The sequence below is a fragment of the Bos grunniens genome, chromosome 16, assembly GCF_055505025.1.
Source record: "Bos grunniens cultivar Pamir isolate PY7600 chromosome 16, Bosgru_T2T1.0, whole genome shotgun sequence".
Taxonomy (NCBI): domain Eukaryota; kingdom Metazoa; phylum Chordata; class Mammalia; order Artiodactyla; family Bovidae; genus Bos; species Bos grunniens.
This window is the reverse complement of record NC_141180.1, coordinates 68,382,278-68,394,850: the sequence shown is the minus strand read 5'-3', so window position 1 is coordinate 68,394,850 and position 12,573 is coordinate 68,382,278. Positions and strand designations below refer to the sequence as shown.

General features: G+C 41.7%; 1 protein-coding gene and 1 long non-coding RNA gene across 3 annotated transcripts in view; both read left to right on the top strand.

The window, feature by feature from the left end:
• LOC147356962 (uncharacterized) overlaps positions 1–6,636 on the top strand; it is a 28,568-nt gene extending 21,932 nt beyond the window's left edge. Inside the window, exon 3 of the long non-coding RNA XR_015143687.1 lies at positions 6,503–6,636. This is a non-coding gene — a long non-coding RNA (uncharacterized LOC147356962). The remainder of the gene's footprint in view (positions 1–6,502) is intronic.
• Positions 1–12,573, top strand: part of LOC147356961 (uncharacterized) — a 356,040-nt gene that overhangs the window by 324,670 nt on the left and 18,797 nt on the right. The window lies entirely within an intron of this gene.

The following is a 12,573-nucleotide window of genomic DNA, read 5'->3' as shown; positions in this document are numbered from 1 at the left end:
TTCTCAAAGTCATCTTTAGTGTGGGTGTGTGTGAATAAAACCACCAATTCATTCTCCACAACTGATACAACCTCACTGAGACAAAATGGTTAACTGTTGACTTGTTTATCACAATATACTACTCTTACAGTAGAATCAGTTTTGAAACAGAATAATTTTGTCTATCATTTATAAAGGTCTCTTAGAGATCTATGGTTTCTAATTATGATAATTTCAGTATATTTTTGGCCTCAAATAATGATTAAAATATTTAATAAAATGCAGTGTTATTAAAGTCTGTATTAATCTTTCTATGTAGAGTTTTGTTCCATAAATTTTGTTTCTGGGGTGGAATATTTTATTTGGCATGGTCATGAGGAAGTGAGTGCGGTCTTTGATCTACTAAAGTCATCTACATTTAAAAAGATTGCAAACCAGTACTAAAAAAATATGGCACCTCATTACTTATGGATTTCATTTCTTTCAGATGGTTCAGTGTTAAGCATTTTACAGTCCAGTAAGACTATATGATAGATAAAGTCATGTAATTTAATACTGAATCCAAGAAAGACTATTCTGCTGCCTACTGCTTTCTTAGCAGATATGAGTAAGAACTAAAGAGGTAAACCCCAGAGCCAATGTGACAAGTTGAGGACCAGATAAGAATATGAAACATAGTCAAATTTAACTTTACCCTTGGGTGACCTAGGATCTGTGATCATGCACATCTGAAACTTAGTGCATGGCCCAACCTGGTTTCTGACTAGGTCGGTACAGCCATCCTAGAGTTATCAACTGCCTTTATCAAACTGGGTAGTTAAGAGGGAAAGCTTGATTGGTCCTAATCATGTGCAGGGAATGAGGTGCACCAGCCAGGAAGCTATCTGTGCAACCTGAGTGATGTTATGATATCTCTATGCTAGTGCTCAGTTGCTTAGTACACATGACTCTCTGTGACCCTGTGGTTTGTAGCCTGTCAGTCTCCTCTGTCCATGGGATTTCCCAGGCAAGAATACTGGAGTGGGTTACCATTTCCTCCTCTAGGGGATCTTCCCAACCTAGGGATGGAACCCATGTCTCCTGCAGCTCCTACATTGGCAGGCAGATTCTTTACCACTGAGCCATCTGGTAAGCCCTGTCTGAGTGATGTTAGAACATCTATACACTACATTCCTTGTAGCTCAGTGGGCTTCCTTGGTGGCTTAGTCGGTAAAGAATCTGCCTGCAATGCAGGAGACTCGGATTCAATTCCTGGGTCAGGAAGATACCCTGGAGAAGAAAATGGCAACCCACTCCAGCATTCTTGCCTGGAGAATCCCATGGACAGAGGAGCCTGGCAGGCTACAGTCCATAGGGTCGCAAGAGCCAGACACAACTTAGCGACTAAACCACCACCATGTTACATCAAAATGAAGCGCCATGTCACTCAGTTCTCCAGTTATGTCTGTTTCCTAATTGGCAAGATGAATTTTGGTCTTACTTCTGCCAGAACAGGCAATGCTCACCCAACAATAAAAATTGAACAAACTTGTCCTCACCAATACTGACCTACCTGGGTTTATTTTGATGACATAGGAAGTTGCACAGTGTGAAAAAGGCCACATCAAGTCTAAAACCAGCAAGCCGAGACTCCCTCGGGGTAGGCGGTTCAGTGCCCTGAAATTCTGAAAATGATTAATGTGCCATATAGCACTATTTACTGGGGCAAATGGTGGGCCTCATGGTTTTAAACCCAAGGCAAGAATTTGAATGTGACAAGGACTCACAGGGGGAAAGAGGAAACACCTGAGGTCTGAAAAGTGGGAGACAATTTTTAACTTGAAAACCAGAAAGTTCCAAAAGAGTATTAATGTTATAGTCAGTGACCAAAATACATCTACTGTTAATACAAAGTGGCTTTAATACAAATACTTTAATACAATTATTAAATTAAATTATTTAACAGTATTAATAATTACTTAATACAAATATTAAAAGTGCTTTTAATACTTTTAATATAGTCTAGGTTCATAGGATATTCCTTTTATACCTTACTAAATAGATATTGAACAGGCTATTTAAAGAATATATTAAGTTGAAGAAATGCCAAATAACTAGCCTCGTGGGGCTCTTGCATCTCTCCCACATACTTGGCCCTACCCCGACTCCTGCTATTTCTCCTATATAATCTCCAGGTTTATCCCATCATTCCACTAATGCAAAGTGTGCAGTGGCTCAACATTACCTATGGAAGGAGGTCTGAACTCCTTGACTTTGCATTCATATTCTTGCTAGTCTGACTTCCACCTGATTCTCAGCCCTGGTTCCTACTGTTTCCCCAGGTTCCTTTGCTGCAGCCAAGTCCAGCCCTCGTTCCCTTAACTTCCCTAAAGCTTTCCTACTTCCCCACTCCTCTGCCTTTTACTCCACTCTTCTGCCCCCCTGTTCTTATTTCTATTTTTCTTATTCTCCTGTTTTATCCAAGTGGTGCTCTTCTTCAGAGCTTACATCAAGTGTGATTTCTTTATAGATTGCTCTAACTCGTGATTATGGTTATTTACCTGTACACATATCTCTGATTATCAACATCAGTCATTTAGCAATGTACTGCCTGTGCCTGGTTTTGCTACTTCTTTTTTTCACATGCCTGAAACTTCCTCCCCTAACCAGATTGCAAATTCCTTGAGGAGCAGAAGCATATTTTTTATACTTCTCTACAGTATCTATAAGAGTAGTACTATGCAAATAATTGTTATCATTGTTGCTAGTCATGTCTTTTTGCGATCCCATGGATTATAGCCTGCCAGGCTCCTCTGTGATTTCCCAGGCAAGAATATTGGAGTGGGCTACCATTTCCTCCTCCAGGGGATCTTTCTGACCCAGAGATCAAACCTTGATCTCCTGTGGCTCCTGCATTGGCAGGCAGATTCTTTACTACTGAGCCACAGGGGAAGTCTATGCAAATAATAGGCATCCAAAATATAATTTCATCTAGAATAGTTTGGTTAGTTTAATTTGAATAAAAGTTGATGAATTGTTTCCCCCAAAACTGTCATATAAGTTTTGATCTGAAATTCTCAGAGATGCTGTTTGTTTAAGCCCAGCATCTTTTGGCTTTGTTATAAATTTCAACACAGAGTCCCCATGACTAGTCAACAGCAACATGTCCTAAATTAATGTGGGTGACCTGACTAAATTATTTTGCTGTGTCTTGTACAAGTTTTATGTGTTGCATCGGGAAAAGCAAATGATTGCTGAAATGAGTAATACAGAGCTTCATGGTTAGTCAGCCTTCCTATTCCGGAAGCAAAGCCTTCCACGCACAGCTCACTGACATCGCAGGCTGCAAAAGGAAGTTTGGGGCTAAGTGTCTGTAGTCTCTGCTCAACATGCGTGTCCCACACAACCGCACGGTCCTTATAAAACCACCTATATCCGTTCTCATACCCCCTGTCTCGCCGTTGTGTTAATCATACTGACAGCTGCACTTTTTTTTTAAGCTTCTGAGCTCTTCTGTGGCTGTGTGAGATGTGGTGGAAAGTAAGTAAAGTGAATGCCACTTGAAAGGGAATCATCCCCAATATAACATTTTATATACCATCAAAAAGAGTTACTTGATTCCATATCCATGTCCTCCTCTAGACTTAGAGTTCTTTGATGGCAGGAGCTGTTTCTTACCTATTTCTTCACTGTCTCCAGCACAGGGCCTGAAAGGGTCCAGGAGCTCAGTGAATGTTTATTGGAAGAATGTTTGGAGAAAGAATAAAGCAATCAAGGAAGTATGTATGAGAGGTGAAGGGAATTAGTACCATTCCCACAACCAGTGAGGCTATTGACAACTGTTCAGTTCAGTTCAGTTGAGTTCAGTCGCTCAGTCGTGTCCAACAACTATGTGCTAAGGGCTTATTCATGAGCTATGGGCTTCAGAGAATGCAGAGAAGTATGAATAGGACAAACTTGTGAAAGCTCACTGTTCGATTTAAAATGAAAGCCAGTGGAAAGATGAATGAGGAGAGGGAGAACTGTCTATTCTCCTCTAATTCCTTTACTCAGCATTGACCTCGTACGATTAGGTTGTGGAATGCTCATTTCTTCACTTTATCCATTGTTCTAGAAGGCAAAACTGGTGGTTTGTTTGGCCTTCTTACTGTTTAAAAAAATAGAAAAAATTTACATCAATATTCGGATGTCTGTCTATTCTTGAAAAATATCCAGCAACAGTGGGTTGTTTTGCAAAGCAGTGACATCTGAACAGGATCTGCAGTTGTTAAATAGGACATGTGGATAATATTTGCAGGTGGTCACTATATACATTTTGAAGCACATGTTTATTGTTGTTTAGCCGCTAAGTTGTGTCCAGCTCTTTGCAACCCTGTGGACTGTAGCTCAGCAGGCCCCTCTGTCCTTGGGTTTTCCCAGGCAAGAATTCTGGAGTGGGCTGCCATTTCCTTCTCCCTTGAGGCACATGGAACTATACAATCACAGTTTGCTCCACACACAGGGGTTTAAGAATTCAGTTTGTAAAATTTATTTTATTGAAGTGTAGTTGATTTACAATGTTGTGTTCATTTCTACTGTGTAACAAAGTGATTCAGGTATATGTATGCTGCTCAGTCACTTCAGTCGTGTCCGACTCTGTGCGACCCCATAGACGGCAGCCCACCAGGCTCCCCCGTCCCTGGGATTCTCCAGGCAAGAACACTGGAGTGGGTTGCCATTTCCTTCTCCAATGCATGAAAGTGAAAAGTGAAAGTGAAGTCGCTCAGTCATGTCCGACTCTTAGTGACCCCATGGACTACAGCCCACCAGGCTCCTCCATCCATGGGATTTTCCAGGCAAGAGTACTGGAGTGGGGTGCCATTGCCTTATAGGTATATGTATATATATATATTCTTTTTCATGTTCTTTCTCACTATGGTTTACCACAAGATATTAAATATAGTTCCCTGTGCTATACAGTAGAACCTCCTTGTTTACGCATTCTGTATGTAATCATTTTGCATCTGATAATCCCTAACTCCCACTCCATGCCTCCCCCACACGCCTCCCCCCCCCTTGGCAACTGCAAGTCTGTTCTCTACGTCTGTGAGTCTGTTTCTTTTTCATAAATAAGTTCACTTGTGTCGTATTTTAGATTCGACATATAAGTGATGTAATTTGCTATTTGTCTTTCTCTGGCTGACTTTCTTCATTTAATATGATAATCTTTAGGCCCACTCATGTTGTGGCAAATAACAATATTTCATTCTTTTTGATGACTGAGTAATATTCCTCCATAATATATATATATATCCCATATCTTCTTTATCGGTTCATCTGTTGATGGACATTTAAGTTGCCTTCATATCTTGGTTATTGTGAATAGTGGTGCTATGAACATAGGGATGCATGTATCTTTGTGAATTATAGTTTTGTGTGGAGTGAGATTATATGACAACTCTAATTTTAGCTTTTCGAGGAGACTTCATACTGTTTTCCACAGTGGTTGCACAAATTTACATTCCCACCAGTAGTGTAGAAGGGTCGCTTGCACGCTCAATCACTCAGTCATGTCTGACTCTTTGTGACCTCACGGACTATAGCACACCAGGTTCCTTTGTCCATGGGATTTTCCAAGCAAGAATACTGGAACGAGTTGCCATTTCCTCCTCCAGGGGATCTTCCCAACCCAGGGATCAAACCCCTATCTCTGCATCTCCTACTTTGGCATGTGGATTCTTTACCAATGAGCCACCTGGGAAGCCCTGTAGGAGGGTTAAGAATTCTTAATTAAGTTTAGAATGAGAGGGAGTATGGAGGGTGTGTGTGTGTGCATGCTCAGCCACTTCAGTCATGTCCGACGCTTTGTGACCCTATGGACTGTAGCCCACCAGGCTCCTCTGTCCATGGGATTCTCCTGGCAAGAATCCTGGAGTAGATTGCCATTTCCTCCTCCAGGGGATCTTCCCGACCCAGGTAATGAACCTGCGTCTCTTACGTCTCCTGCATTGGCAGGGGGGTTCTTTCCCACAACGCCCCCTGGGAAGCCATGGAGGGTGAGTAGCACTAAGTTTTCATTTAGGTGTTTTCCTTAGAACACAGACATGCATGACATAAGCGGGTTTGTTTGTTTTACTAAGTTTGCTACCACTTAGCTGTGTTTATGTCTCTAAATACTTTGGACCTTATTCTCATCATATGTTAAATGAGGTCACTTGGTGGTCATTAAAGCTACTTTCTGATTTTTTCGTAAACACCCAAACAGAAGTGGGGTATGAGAGTAGAGAGAGAGGAAGGAGAGGAAGAGGCAGGACTTAGAAGAAGCAAACTAAATAGAGGCCTGCTTACCAGTTGCTTTCGTTTGCCTTGTTTCCTTTAATGTTTACGAACACATCATGAGGTAATTTTATTATCCCCAGTTTATAAATAAAAAACAAGGATTTAAAGTTAAAGAACATGTCACAGAGGCAGAAAGGCAGAATGTCCATGTCCTGATCTCTTTGATACTAAACTTAAGATGCTTCTAACCATCTGGGTTGATTTGAGTGCCTTTCTTTCCATGAAGGAGACCAAACCAGTCAATCCTAAAGGAAATCGACCCTGAATATTCACTGGAAGGACTGATGCTGAAGCTGAAGCTCCAATATTTTGGCCATCTGATGCAAAGAGCCAATTCATTGGAAAAGACCTTGATGCTGGGGAAGACTGAAGGAAAAAGGAGTAGAGGGTGGCGGTGGATGAGATGGTTAGAAAGCATGGACAGGAATTTGAGCAAACTCTGGGAGATAATGAAAGGCAGAGGAGCCTGGCGTGCTGCAGTCCATGGGATCGCAAAGAGTTGGACACAACGGCTGAGCAACAACAACTTTCCATGAAATTGGATTGGTGATCCATCAGCTCTGAATTATAGAATGAAACTTAGAATGCTGTGAATTTTAAATGATAGAACAAATATAAAACACCTGGCATGAAACCAAGTACATAATAGGTGCTTAATAAATATAAATCCCAATCCGTTTTGACAGCCTTAAATAAAAAGTCATTATACTTGCAAATTTGACAATGAATTCCCAACCTTAGATACTTCATGATTTAAAGAATTAGTAAGGAAAAATGAGTTCTTGCCATTGCAAAGTCAAGTACCTATATATCTAATGTCCATAAGTAGCCATCTATGTATTTATTTATGTAAGGACATATACCCCTTCGAGTTTTAAGAGTTGACCTGGGGCACAGGTTATTTAAGCCAAGTGACATAGTTGCTATTTCATGGTAATTGACGGGAATCAACGTAGCTCCTCCTTGTGTATCAGCAGGAATCACCATAACAAAGAGAACACTTACAGGTCTCTTTGGTCTCCAGGACACTAACACAAATTTAAATAATAAACGGTTCGGTTCTTGGAAACCAGGAATGTCTTTGGGAATCCTGGAGCAGAAAACAAAATGTCTGGAAGCTGATCAAGCCTAAACTGCTGCCAGGTAGAATTAGCTCAAGTAACACAGGCCAAAATGTACCATTTAGTCCATTTTTTGGTATCACAAAACGGATACTCTGCTTTGTGCTGATAAGTCTGTAGCCAAAGTGAATTAATCATTAGTGATTAGGAAAAATTCTCAGCAACCAAAGAGACCTCCTACTGAGTGATAGTGTAGTGTAACTTGAACTGATGGCAGGTTATTGGATGACATCAGGAAAGGGTGAGTAGAGAAGATGTTAACTGGTTGGATGTGAGTGGGTGGTCCTGCTTCCACACTGAGGAGGGCCTGTGGTAGCTTGGAGGGCGGCTCGCTGCCCACCTGCAGGTAAGCCAGGTGTCTTACACACAGGAAAGCGCTGTGAGCTAGGAGCAGCTCCTTCACACACTTGCAGCGTGGAGCACCTCACCCCACATACCTCACCCCACACTCTCTGCCCGGGCAGAGCACATTCAGAAACAAAAGGCCTCTTCATTGCCTGTTTTCTACTTTTTGGTCCTGTAATTAGCAGGAAGAATTCTTAAGATTCAGAAGGGATGAACATCCAGAATTTAGAATTTTTCTGTCGCTTGAAATAACTTACAGTTAGAAAGTATCCAATTTGATAATATTTTCCTGATCAGCCTGTAATGCCTAAGGAGAAATGCCTGTGGTCTTATTTTTGTATTTCATTTAGCTTGAAACTAAAAGGAAATGAGCTATTTTTTTTTTAATTTTTTTTTTTGAGCTATTTTTTTTTTAACCGTTGGAGACCCCGGTTAAATGCAAAATCTCAGACCATCCCGCACACACTCCCCCACCCCTACACACCACTCTTCCTCTTTTTGGAAAGGTATGTGTTAACTAAACTAAAGATTGATGAAGTGTTTTACTATTCAAACAAGAATATTTCTCACATAAGATATGGCGATCACAAGGCCTTTGACTTTTACACATTAAATTTCTATAATTTATTCCTTTATAAGCCTACTGAGGGAGAACTTGAAGCTCTAAAAGCGAACTTTAGAATTAGAAGATTGATGTAAACAGTGACAAAGAGATAGAAGATGATAGGATTTCAGCGGCTAATTGTTCATCCTTCTGTGTACCAGCAAGCGTACTGAGCCAAGAGCCACCAAAAGACATATTTCTCAAGTTCAGGTAAGAAATTGGACATGCACACACTGCTGTATATAAAATGGATAACCAACAAGCACAATCTGTACAGCACAGGGAACTCTGCTCAATGTTATGTGGCAGCCTGGATGGGAGGGGAGTTTGGGGGAGAATAGATACATGTGTATGTATGGCTGAGTCCTTTTGCTGTCCACCTGAAACTGTCACACCATTTTAAATCGGCTATATCCCAGTACAAAATACAAAGTTTGAAACAAGAAAAAGCGGATCCTTACCCAAGACAGTATGTGGATGAGTTCCGTTTAGAGTGAGTGCTACTGCAAATGGTTGATGACTAACCAATAAGAAGTAGAACTGTTCTCTGTATCTCCTTTATTATCATTCAGACAGAACGGAAGCTGAGAAAGTAGGAATGTAGAATGTTTACATTAATTCTTCTTTACTTTGTAAAAGATACAATTTTATTTCCAGTAAAGTGGCAGGTTACAGAGAAGTAACAGGGACTGGGGGCTTGCCAGGTAGTACTAGTGGTAAAGAACTCACCTGCCAGTGCAGGAAACACAAGAGATGCGGGTTCAATCCCTGGGTCGTGAAGATCCCCTGGAGAAGGAAGTGGCTACCCTCTCCAGTATGCATGCCTGGAGAACCCCATTAACAGAGGAGTCTGGTGGGCTACACAGTCCATAGGGTCACAAAGAGTCAGACCTGACTGAAGCGGTTTAGCATGCATGCGTGCACAAGAGGGGATGAGGCTGAAGGCTTGCCATGTTGGCGGGGCTGTTAAATGCTCCCTTGGTAGCAAAGAGACTGGCAGTCTTCCTCGGAGAACTGTGGTCACTCTTCTGCAGCATCGGAAATGAGGAAAGCTCTGCTGTGGGAAGTGGTTTCTCTTCCTTTTCCATGTGGGTGGCAGTGAGGTCTGAGCATCCAGAAATCAGAATTAGAGACATTTGTGCTCACGCTTCCCTAAACCAGTATTTCCTGAATGTGTCCCATTGTGGATGGGGCAGTGGGAGCTTATTCTCTGTGTCAGTTCTGGGGTTTGGGAAAAGGATCTGGAAATAAAAACTATAGACAAACTAGAGATGAAAGAAGGGAATGCAAATAGATTTCCAGCTTCATTTGTATCAAACTCTGTGCTGGTCTCTCGCTGTCTTATCTAATTCTCAGAGGAGGACTGAGACCCAGAGAGATTAGGGAACTTGTCTGAAGTTGCACAGCTAAAACAAGCAGAAGCAATCTGTCAACTCCCAAAGCTCACACTCTCTCTACTTCATTATGCTGAACAGCAGGTTACAGAAAGAACTGAAAAGCAAAGCCATTCTAAATGCTCATCTTTTCTGGCTGAAAAATCAAGCAAGCAAACAAACAGATCTTGTTTATGTTGTTTCACTTTGTATAATGGCTTGCTTAGAAACAGATCAGGAGCAAGGCCTTCCAAATAAAGCTACTTCTGTCTTTTGCTTCTTGGAGACATTCTTCAAGTGTGTCTGGGGTGATGTGGAAGGTCCTGGAATAACTATTATCATAGATATAGCTTTGCTACCTGGGACTGTGAGCTGACTTCCAGTTTGGAAGAATGCCTGGGATGGTTATACACACAGAGGCATATAGCCATGTCTATGTCACACGATTATATTACATGTAAGTCATTTAGTAACCTTTGGATTTTAAAATATCTTAATCAAAAACTCTGGCTCCAAGTCTATGGTCCCATTGTGGGCCATAACTAAATAAATAGATTTTGAGGGTAGTGTAGAGCAATTATTCTCACACTTTAGCATTCTACCTGTGGGGCTGTTACAACACAAACTCTTGGGCAACCTCTGAGTTTGTGGGTCAGGTCGTCTGCAGTGGCATCCAAGGTTTGCATGGACGGCAAGAACTTTCTCACACGGTTATGCAGGGACCATGCTTGGAACGAGTCTGGCTGAGAAAGTGAGCAGGGCAGTAAAGAACTGGAACAAGTTCTGAATACTTTTTTTTTTTGGCATTCAAGATTTTTCAGCTATGAGCATGAGACTACAATTCATTCTTTTTGTTTGATGATTTCTTGAATCAATTCAGTTCGATTCAGGATATAATTTTGAGTGTCTTCTCTGTTTTGGACATGATGCCATGCACTATGGATGAAATTCAGTTTTAATGCCTTTCAAGAAATAAATGCTAAAGGCTCTCACAGTTGTTCTAAGCTGGAGCTTAAAAACAGGTAAACAAATACTCATCATAGTATTATAGAAAAGGAAGGACAATTAGGGCTAATCTACGACACCTTCATTTATGGATGAAGATATGTTCCAGATAAATAACTTGTCCCAGTTCATACAACTTGTGGACATGGCCAAGATTCTAAATTCTATATTTTTTGTAAACAACTCAGAACAAAATTCTGTGCTAGCTTTTGAGGGGAAAAGGCCTTTTCTGAGAAGTGTTGCTTAGATACATTCTTTCCTTTCTATTCCTACTTTCACTAACTATTATTCCCTTGTGTGAATTTATCACATTTCTTTCTTGCTATTCTGATTGCCAGATCTCTACTACCTCTAACTCATCCTGTTCCCAGTAAAGTACTTGTCTCTCTGATGTTCATCATAGATCCTCACTCTCTTGAATGTAACTGCAGCTTTTCTGCCCAGTCTCCACTATTGCTCTTACTGTTCCCCACCATGAACCTTCAGCCCCAGACCAGACATTAACACCCAGACATCAGCCATTGTGAATTCCTAATCTTCACTATCATGGGTTCACCAATTTAGAAGGTCCATTCCTTCCTTCGGGGCTCTCCCTATGGCTTAAATGGTAAAGAATCCACCTGCCAAAGCAGGAGACACAGGAGATGAGGGTTCCATCCCTGGGTTGGGAAGATCCCCTAGAGGAGGAAATGGCAACCCACTCCAGTATTCTTGCCTGGAGAATCCCATGGACAGAGGAGCCTGGCAGGTACAAAGAGCTGGACACAGCTGAGAACACATGCACTCCCATCCCTCCATCACACAGGGAATCAGAATAGAGTGTTGGCTTAGAGCATGAGCTCTATAAGACAGATCATAATGAAATCTTAGCTACAGCCTTTGGACACTGTAACCTTTCCAGACTTCCTTTGGTTTCTTCATGTAGGAAGGGGGCACTTATTCACAGGTGTGCGATGGAGATTAGATAGGTGGAGATGATGCACACAGAGGACTTCACCTGGTCCCTGGCATGTAATGAGTAGAGCTCCCTCCCTGGTCTCTGCTTCAACATTGATCCTGGAACTCAGCAGAATAAATCCTCCACTGTAAATGGATAACAGATAAATGGGACTCCCCTGGTGGCTCAGATGGTAAGGAATCTGTCTGCAATGCAGAAGGCCCAGGTTCTATCCCTGGGTTGAGAAGAATCATCTGGAGAAGGTAATGGCTACCCACTCCAGTAGTCTTCCTGGAGAATTCCAGGGACAGAGGAGCCTCGTGAGCTACTGTCCATAGGGTCACAAAGAGTCAAACACAGCTGAGTGACTAACACTTTGTGTGCAGACAGAAGGAAACACTTTGTAAACAGGTAATTTTCCTTCTCTGTTCTCACGCTTTCAGTGGTTTCTCACCTCACTGAGGGTAGACAGTGCCATTCAGGGGCTTGCAAGACTCTCACCCTCTTTCCCTCTGTGGCTTTGTCTCTGATTGCTCTCCTTTTGCCTTCTTTCCCAGACACACTGCTCACCTGGCCTTTTCTCCAACCCACTAGGTATCTCCTGCCTCAGAGCCACGACTCATGCTGTTCCTCCTCCTGAAATGCTGTTCCTCCAGATATTTACATGGCTTCCTTTCTCATCTCTCAGGGCTCTGCTCACATACCGCCTCTTTAGTGAAGCTCTCCCTGGCCACCTAATGTACAGTAATGACTCCCTACCCATTATTTCTAGCTACTTCCTCTGCATTATGCTTCTTTTTAGTGTTTTTTAACTTATACCATATTAAATATATTTCATATTTTATTGTCTGTCTCCATATAGTCTATGTTATACATATATATTTTACTGCTAGGACAGAGAAGGCAATCCAT